General features: G+C 54.4%; 2 non-coding genes across 2 annotated transcripts; both read right to left on the reverse strand.

Annotated features, from left to right (window-relative positions):
- Positions 1–2,814: 2,814 nt before the first annotated feature.
- Positions 2,815–2,970, reverse strand: LOC126444650 (5.8S ribosomal RNA). Its single transcript, XR_007582660.1, has one exon. It is a non-coding gene; the product is annotated as a 5.8S ribosomal RNA (ribosomal RNA).
- Positions 2,971–3,327: 357 nt separating this feature from the next.
- Positions 3,328–5,231, reverse strand: LOC126444652 (small subunit ribosomal RNA). Its single transcript, XR_007582662.1, has one exon. It is a non-coding gene; the product is annotated as a small subunit ribosomal RNA (ribosomal RNA).
- Between the last annotated feature and the right edge of the window lie 4,769 nt (positions 5,232–10,000).

Here is a 10,000-nt window from a genome sequence, read left to right on the forward strand (position 1 = left end):
AGGCCAAGGCACGGGACTCGAGCTCGGATCCTGCACGCAGGTTGAAGCACCGGGGCGCGAACGCCGCGCAGGCGCGCGCATCCTGCACCGCCGGCCAGCACGAGGCCGACCACGGCGAGAGCAGACCACGCCCGCGCTAAACGCCCGCACTTACCGGCACCCCTACGGCACTCACCTCGCCCAGGCCCGGCACGTTAGCGCTGACCCACTTCCCGACCAAGCCCGACACGCCCCGATCCTCAGAGCCAATCCTTATCCCGAAGTTACGGATCCAATTTGCCGACTTCCCTTACCTACATTATTCTAGTCGACTAGAGGCTCTTCACCTTGGAGACCTGCTGCGGATATGGGTACGAACCGGCGCGACACCTCCACGTGGCCCTCTCCCGGATTTTCAAGGTCCGAGGGGAAGATCGGGACACCGCCGCAACTGCGGTGCTCTTCGCGTTCCAAACCCTATCTCCCTGCTAGAGGATTCCAGGGAACTCGAACGCTCATGCAGAAAAGAAAACTCTTCCCCGATCTCCCGACGGCGTCTCCGGTCCTTTTGGGTTACCCCGACGAGCATCTCTAAAAGAGGGGCCCGACTTGTATCGGTTTCGCTGCCGGGTTCCGGAATAGGAACCGGATTCCCTTTCGCCCAACGGGGGCCAGCACAAAGCGCATCATGCTATGACGGCCCCATCAACATCGGATTTGCTCCTAGGGCTTAGGATCGACTGACTCGTGTGCAACGGCTGTTCACACGAAACCCTTCTCCGCGTCAGCCCTCCAGGGCCTCGCTGGAGTATTTGCTACTACCACCAAGATCTGCACCGACGGCGGCTCCAGGCAGGCTCACGCCCAGACCCTTCTGCGCCCACCGCCGCGACCCTCCTACTCGTCAGGGCTTCGCGGCCGGCCGCAAGGACCGGCCATGACTGCCAGACTGACCGGCCCGAGTATAGGCACGACGCCTTCAGCGCCATCCATTTTCAGGGCTAGTTGCTTCGGCAGGTGAGTTGTTACACACTCCTTAGCGGATTCCGACTTCCATGGCCACCGTCCTGCTGTCTTAAGCAACCAACGCCTTTCATGGTTTCCCATGAGCGTCGATTCGGGCGCCTTAACTCGGCGTTTGGTTCATCCCACAGCGCCAGTTCTGCTTACCAAAAGTGGCCCACTTGGCACTCCGATCGAGTCGTTTGCTCGCTGGCTTCAGCATATCAAGCAAGCCGGAGATCTCACCCATTTAAAGTTTGAGATAGGTTGAGGTCGTTTCGTCCCCAAGGCCTCTAATCATTCGCTTTACCGGATGAGACTCGTACGAGCACCAGCTATCCTGAGGGAAACTTCGGAGGGAACCAGCTACTAGATGGTTCGATTAGTCTTTCGCCCCTATACCCAGCTCCGACGATCGATTTGCACGTCAGAATCGCTACGGACCTCCATCAGGGTTTCCCCTGACTTCGTCCTGGCCAGGCATAGTTCACCATCTTTCGAGGTCCCAACGTGTACGCTCTAGGTGCGCCCTCACCTCGCAATGAGGACGAGACGCCCCGGGAGTGCGGAGGCCGCCGCCCCCGTGAAGGGCGGGGAAGCCCCATCCTCCCTCGGCCCGCGCAAGGCGAGACCTTCACTTTCATTACGCCTTTAGGTTTCGTACAGCCCAATGACTCGCGCACATGTTAGACTCTGCCTTGGTCCGTGTTTCAAGACGGGTCGTGAAATTGTCCAAAGCTGAAGCGCCGCTGACGGGAGCGATTATTCCGCCCGAGAGCATCCCGAGCCAACAGCGGCGCGGGTCCGGGGCCGGGCCAGGTAGGTCCGTCATCCGGGAAGAACGCGCGCGCGCTTGCCGGGAGCCCGAGCGCCCAAAGGGGCGAATCGACTCCTCCAGATTATACCGCCGGGCAGCCAGCCAGGACACCGGGGCTCTGCCCAACAGACGCGAACCGAGGCCCGCGGAAGGACAGGCTGCGACACCGGGCCGTAGGCCGGCACCCAGCGGGTCGCGACGTCCTACTAGGGGAGAAGTGCGGCCCACCGCACACCGGAACGGCCCCGCCCCGCGGCGAGTGGAAAGGCAACCGGACACGACCCCGCCGCGAATTGCTCCGCGCGGGCGGCCGGCCCCATCTGCCGAGGGCGGAGGCCAGTGGCCGGATGGGCGTGAATCTCACCCGTTCGACCTTTCGGACTTCTCACGTTTACCCCAGAAACGGTTTCACGTACTTTTGAACTCTCTCTTCAAAGTTCTTTCAACTTTCCCTCACGGTACTTGTTCGCTATCGGTCTCGTGGTCATATTTAGTCTCAGATGGAGTTTACCACCCACTTGGAGCTGCACTCTCAAAGCAACCCGACTCGAAGGAGAGGTCCCGCCGACGCTCGCACCGGCCGCTACGGGCCTGGCACCCTCTACGGGCCGTGGCCTCATTCAAGTTGGACTTGGGGCTCGGCGCGAGGCGTCGGGGTAGTGACCCTCCCAAACACCACATGCCACGACAGGCGGCAGCCTGCGGGGTTCGGTGCTGGACTCTTCCCTGTTCGCTCGCCGCTACTGGGGGAATCCTTGTTAGTTTCTTTTCCTCCGCTTAGTAATATGCTTAAATTCAGCGGGTAGTCTCGCCTGCTCTGAGGTCGTTGTACGAGGATGTCGCACGCCACACCGCCAGCCGGCTGTGCACGCTACCGAGTAAGTACCGGTATGCGAACCGCCAGGCGACGGGCGCGCATCGCACGTTTAAGGAGACGCGGCCGGCCCCCACAGGCGGCCACGACACTCCCAGGTCTGCGAAGCGGGGCAAACGCCGCGCGCTTCAGTATACGTAGCCGACCCTCAGCCAGACGTGGCCCGGGAACGGAATCCATGGACCGCAAATGTGCGTTCGAAACGTCGATGTTCATGTGTCCTGCAGTTCACATGTCGACGCGCAATTTGCTGCGTTCTTCATCGACCCACGAGCCGAGTGATCCACCGTCCTGGGTGATCTTTTCATAGTTTCCACACCATCTCTTTCGAGACAGTTGGCATAGGCGGGACTGAGGCGTGTGGCGGCCCTGTTCCAGCGTTCAGTGTCCAACGGCCTCACGGCCGATGGGCGTCGTACGGCTCCACACCGGAGCGGACAGGCAGTCGGGCGAAAGTCATTCAAAACCGGCGCCAGGCGCCAGGTGCCGCAGGCCAGCCGCTCCAGCGCTTCAGCGCTCGTACCACACAACATTGCCGTTAGTTTTGAGACGAACGCGTGGTTCCGCACGCGGCGCACGGCTACTGCGAGCCGTACAGGTAGCTGCGCTGTTGCGCGACACGACACGCACATCGAAAGACATGCAGTCTAGTCGGTAATGATCCTTCCGCAGGTTCACCTACGGAACCTTGTTACGACTTTTACTTCCTCTAAATGATCAAGTTTGGTCATCTTTCCGGTAGCATCGGCAACGACAGAGTCAATGCCGCGTACCAGTCCGAAGACCTCACTAAATCATTCAATCGGTAGTAGCGACGGGCGGTGTGTACAAAGGGCAGGGACGTAATCAACGCGAAGCTTATGACTCGCGCTTACTGGGAATTCCTCGTTCATGGGAACAATTGCAAGCCCCAATCCCTAGCACGAAGGAGGTTCAGCGGGTTACCCCGACCTTTCGGCCTAGGAAGACACGCTGATTCCTTCAGTGTAGTCGCGCGTGCGGCCCAGAACATCTAAGGGCATCACAGACCTGTTATTGCTCAATCTCGTGCGGCTAGAAGCCGCCTGTCCCTCTAAGAAGAAAAGTAATCGCTGACAGCACGAAGGATGTCACGCGACTAGTTAGCAGGCTAGAGTCTCGTTCGTTATCGGAATTAACCAGACAAATCGCTCCACCAACTAAGAACGGCCATGCACCACCACCCACCGAATCAAGAAAGAGCTATCAATCTGTCAATCCTTCCGGTGTCCGGGCCTGGTGAGGTTTCCCGTGTTGAGTCAAATTAAGCCGCAGGCTCCACTCCTGGTGGTGCCCTTCCGTCAATTCCTTTAAGTTTCAGCTTTGCAACCATACTTCCCCCGGAACCCAAAGCTTTGGTTTCCCGGAGGCTGCCCGCCGAGTCATCGGAGGAACTGCGGCGGATCGCTGGCTGGCATCGTTTATGGTTAGAACTAGGGCGGTATCTGATCGCCTTCGAACCTCTAACTTTCGTTCTTGATTAATGAAAACATACTTGCAAATGCTTTCGCTTCTGTTCGTCTTGCGACGATCCAAGAATTTCACCTCTAACGTCGCAATACGAATGCCCCCGCCTGTCCCTATTAATCATTACCTCGGGTTCCGAAAACCAACAAAATAGAACCGAGGTCCTATTCCATTATTCCATGCACACAGTATTCAGGCGGGCTTGCCTGCTTTAAGCACTCTAATTTGTTCAAAGTAAACGTGCCGGCCCACCGAGACACTCAATAAAGAGCACCCTGGTAGGATTTCAACGGGGTCCGCCTCGGGACGCACGAGCACGCACGAGGCGGTCGCACGCCTTCGGCTCGCCCACCGGCAGGACGTCCCACGATACATGCCAGTTAAACACCGACGGGCGGTGAACCAACAGCGTGGGACACAAATCCAACTACGAGCTTTTTAACCGCAACAACTTTAATATACGCTATTGGAGCTGGAATTACCGCGGCTGCTGGCACCAGACTTGCCCTCCAATAGATACTCGTTAAAGGATTTAAAGTGTACTCATTCCGATTACGGGGCCTCGGATGAGTCCCGTATCGTTATTTTTCGTCACTACCTCCCCGTGCCGGGAGTGGGTAATTTGCGCGCCTGCTGCCTTCCTTGGATGTGGTAGCCGTTTCTCAGGCTCCCTCTCCGGAATCGAACCCTGATTCCCCGTTACCCGTTACAACCATGGTAGGCGCAGAACCTACCATCGACAGTTGATAAGGCAGACATTTGAAAGATGCGTCGCCGGTACGAGGACCGTGCGATCAGCCCAAAGTTATTCAGAGTCACCAAGGCAAACGGACCGGACGAGCCGACCGATTGGTTTTGATCTAATAAAAGCGTCCCTTCCATCTCTGGTCGGGACTCTGTTTGCATGTATTAGCTCTAGAATTACCACAGTTATCCAAGTAACGTGGGTACGATCTAAGGAACCATAACTGATTTAATGAGCCATTCGCGGTTTCACCTTAATGCGGCTTGTACTGAGACATGCATGGCTTAATCTTTGACAAGCATATGACTACTGGCAGGATCAACCAGGGAGCTGCGTCAACTAGAGCTGAGCAGCCGGCCGCCCGGGAGTGTGTCCCGGGGGCCCGCGCGAACACGCAAGCGTCCGCTCAATTATTCTGCAAACAGGAGGAGGCTGAGCTCCCCTGCACAACACACCTCGAAACCCTCTCAGGTCCCGGCGGCGCGCAGCGCCGTCCTAAGTACTTGGTCGGGTTCGAGAGAGGCGCAATCGCCCGGAGTTAGGCGAGTAGACGCTTTAGGTGCGACCACCCGTGCTCCCAACTGAGCTTGCCGCTGCCGACAGAGGCCCGGGAGCGTGCTGTCGTGGCATTGCCGGCGGGAGACAACACGCGCCACCTACGGTGACCGGCAGCTCCAACGCCAGCGCCACAGAAGGACAAAAGCCCCACTTGGGTGCCGAAGCGAACTCTCCCAGCACAGCGCACGCGCCAACACGTCCGCACAGCTGCGATACAAACCACCTGCGAGAACCGCTGGGGCGACCGAGCAGCAGACGGCGCGTCGCGGCGCCGAGCGCCGGGCGGCGGCGCATCCTCAGCGCACACAGTCCTCAATCGGACCAGCACACTGCAGATGGCCACCGCGCTTCGCACCGGGCCCGCGAGGACCTACTTTGGCCGCAAGGCGCCGCGAGCAGGGGGCGCCGGCGCGCAGCTGCGCCGCCTGCCGCGTCCGTCGGCCGGCGCGCCTGCCACTGGCCGCCCCCACCAGCCGGCTGTAGCGCGTGCGCCCACGCACCGCGCTGCCAGCACGCCGGGCGGCCCCCCCTCACCGGCCGGGGACGGTCCCACCCAGCCACCGCCGCGTATCGCCTCACACCCAGATCCCCTTTCGCGTTCGTGGGCATGGTGGGTCCCCTTTCACGTTCGTGGGCATGGTGGGTATCCCTGAAACAACCGGTTAATAGCTCGACCGATCGTCGCCAACACTGATTCACCTCTAGCGAGAACAACCGCACCACAACGGGTTACCTGTTGTTCATTTGCGTAACGTCACCAGCAAACGTAGACGTCCATCGCCATTTGCAACGAGTATTGCATGCCTGTGTCAGGTGTCACAACACACTACGTCTGCCCACATAGACGCAACAACATGTGCACGCCTCGAGAACACGTGGAAGGTAGCCCCCGTACGTATGCGGTGTCCATTGCGCGAACGACTGTCAGCCGGCCTCTGCAGGATGTCGCAGATGTGGAACGCGGTGCAACATGCTATCACGGTGTGTGAGAAGAGACGACTACGTCCGAATACACGCTCCACTACATCAACAGACTGCTCATGCTGATCGCCATCCAGGGCGTCCGTTCCTCCCACACGTCTGAATGGCGTACCACACTGCAATCCAGCTCTTATAGGGAGACGACACGTAGCTGCGTGCACAATATTTGGACTGTATGGTCTGCCGTTGCTAGGCGCAGTCGTCGTACGGTCACACATGTGCCACGATGTATCATTCAGTACATACGGACCAATGTGCAGTACAGTTTGTGGGTTTTGCGTACATCGGCGGACAGGTGACAGGCCGTACCACAACGTAGGCTGAGTACGTCGGCATGCGAAGGGCATTGAACATGCAAACTTCTCAACGACCAGCTTGCGAAGGCAGGGGGGAAGGGGGGGGGGCATGTACGTCCTGCTGCTATCCACATTACAGTGTATAGCAGGAGCATGTGGAAAGTCAGCAACACCTGCAAGGTGTTTAACATGACGCGATACACAGGGGACCGGGCAGTGCGAATAGCGAACTATATTGCGAGGGTTGCGGTTAGGCAACACTACACTAATTTAACGAGTTGCATAACAATTACAGAGCAGGTTCAGCGACAACGTGCGTCAGGTTAAGGCGCAATATAGGTTAGGTTGAGGCACAATATAGGTTAGGTTAAGGCACAACATGGGTTACGTTAAGGCACAAATTGGGTTACGTTAAGGCACAACATGGGTTACGTTAAGGCACAACATGGGTTACGTTAAGGCACAAATTAGGTTACGTTAAGGCACAAATTAGGTTACGTTAAGGCACAAATTAGGTTACGTTAAGGCACAAATTAGGTTACGTTAAGGCACAAATTAGGTTACGTTAAGGCACAAATTAGGTTACGTTAAGGCACAAATTAGGTTACGTTAAGGCACAAATTAGGTTACGTTAAGGCACAAATTAGGTTACGTTAAGGCACAAATTAGGTTACGTTAAGGCACAAATTAGGTTACGTTAAGGCACAAATTAGGTTACGTTAAGGCACAAATTAGGTTACGTTAAGGCACAAATTAGGTTACGTTAAGGCACAAATTAGGTTACGTTAAGGCACAAATTAGGTTACGTTAAGGCACAAATTAGGTTACGTTAAGGCACAAATTAGGTTACGTTAAGGCACAAATTAGGTTACGTTAAGGCACAAATTAGGTTACGTTAAGGCACAAATTAGGTTACGTTAAGGTACAATATGGGTTAGGTTAAGGTACAATATGGGTTAGGTTAAGGTACAATATGGGTTAGGTTAAGGTACAATATGGGTTAGGTTAAGGTACAATATGGGTTAGGTTAAGGCACAACGTAGGTTAGGTTAAGGCACAACATAGGTTAGGTTAAGGCACAACATAGGTTAGGTTAAGGCACAACATAGGTTAGGTTAAGGCACAACATAGGTTAGGTTAAGGCACAACATAGGTTAGGTTAAGGCACAACATAGGTTAGGTTAAGGCACAACATAGGTTAGGTTAAGGCACAACATAGGTTAGGTTAAGGCACAACATAGGTTAGGTTAAGGCACAACGTAGGTTAGGTTAAGGCACAACGTAGGTTAGGTTAAGGCACAACGTAGGTTAGGTTAAGGCACAACGTAGGTTAGGTTAAGGCACAACGTAGGTTAGGTTAAGGCACAACGTAGGTTAGGTTAAGGCACAACGTAGGTTAGGTTAAGGCACAACGTAGGTTAGGTTAAGGCACAACGTAGGTTAGGTTAAGGCACAACGTAGGTTAGGTTAAGGCACAACGTAGGTTAGGTTAAGGCACAACGTAGGTTAGGTTAAGGCACAACGTAGGTTAGGTTAAGGCACAACGTAGGTTAGGTTAAGGCACAACGTAGGTTAGGTTAAGGCACAACGTAGGTTAGGTTAAGGCACAACGTAGGTTAGGTTAAGGCACAACGTAGGTTAGGTTAAGGCACAACGTAGGTTAGGTTAAGGCACAACGTAGGTTAGGTTAAGGCACAACGTAGGTTAGGTTAAGGCACAACGTAGGTTAGGTTAAGGCACAACGTAGGTTAGGTTAAGGCACAACGTAGGTTAGGTTAAGGCACAACGTAGGTTAGGTTAAGGCACAACGTAGGTTAGGTTAAGGCACAACGTAGGTTAGGTTAAGGCACAACGTAGGTTAGGTTAAGGCACAACGTAGGTTAGGTTAAGGCACAACGTAGGTTAGGTTAAGGCACAACGTAGGTTAGGTTAAGGCACAACATAGGTTAGGTTAAGGCACAACATAGGTTAGGTTAAGGCACAACATAGGTTAGGTTAAGGCACAACATAGGTTAGGTTAAGGCACAACGTAGGTTAGGTTAAGGCACAACGTAGGTTAGGTTAAGGCACAACGTAGGTTAGGTTAAGGCACAACGTAGGTTAGGTTAAGGTACAACGTAGGTTAGGTTAAGGTACAACGTAGGTTAGGTTAAGGTACAACGTAGGTTAGGTTAAGGTACAACGTAGGTTAGGTTAAGGTACAACGTAGGTTAGGTTAAGGTACAACGTAGGTTAGGTTAAGGTACAACGTAGGTTAGGTTAAGGTACAACGTAGGTTAGGTTAAGGTACAACGTAGGTTAGGTGAAGGCGCAATGTAGGTTAGGTTAAGGTACGATATACCTTAGGTTAAGGTACAATATCGCTTAGGTTAAGGTACAATATAGCTTAGGTTAAGGTACACGTTGTAGGGAAAGGTGTATTTTGGGGGGGGAGGGGGCGGCAGGTTCGTTGATAGTGATTATCGTAAGTGCATGCCTGCGGGATCATCCGATTTGTCACGTCAGGATGCACTTGTGGCTCATGACAGGCGGCGCTCCGATTCCAAGGTTGTGGCAGATCTGTGTCTTTCATTCCTGCCATTGTTTGTGTACTGTGACAGGAGGCAGTATTGTGATGTTGGGTGCACCCCTGTGTAGGACATGTGTGGGTGTTCGTGGCTTAGCTGAGCAATGGCGGATGTCGGAAGGGTGGGATATTCTGTTTTCTGGGTGGACCTCCCGGTCTGGTTATGATAGTGTGGATTGTGTAATGTGGCGGAGAGGATGCACCGGATGTTCTTCCATGCTGGTGGTTAGATATTGTGTGTGTGCCTGTTAGAGGCAGAGAGTAGTGTGTGATAGTGTCTGGCTGACGTGTGGTTCTCATTGTGTGCAGAGTCTTTCAGCATGTATAGGGACGGTTGTATATATTATCTGTATTCTGATGGCTCTGCATCTATTACTAATCAGTGCCGTGTATACGGTTACTCTGGTTCCAGTCGAAACTGTTCTATCTCTGTACATTAGTGACACTGCGGCTCCACTATGTTGCCGCCCCTGTCGGCCGTTTCCCCCAGTGTGTGGCTAATGATTATCAGCAATCAGTCTATTAGTCAATACCGGTAGTGTGACGACGTGAAATGTCCGGGATGGGGGAAGCTACACGCTTCCCGTGGGTCAGGGCCTAGAAAGACTCTTCCCACGCAGGAGGCTCGGACTGTCATTACTCTTCCGAGAAATATATTTGCCCAGCGTTTTTTGCGACTGCGAGTGCGACGCGTACG

This window comes from Schistocerca serialis, unplaced genomic scaffold, assembly GCF_023864345.2.
Source record: "Schistocerca serialis cubense isolate TAMUIC-IGC-003099 unplaced genomic scaffold, iqSchSeri2.2 HiC_scaffold_291, whole genome shotgun sequence".
In the NCBI taxonomy this organism is placed as follows: domain Eukaryota; kingdom Metazoa; phylum Arthropoda; class Insecta; order Orthoptera; family Acrididae; genus Schistocerca; species Schistocerca serialis.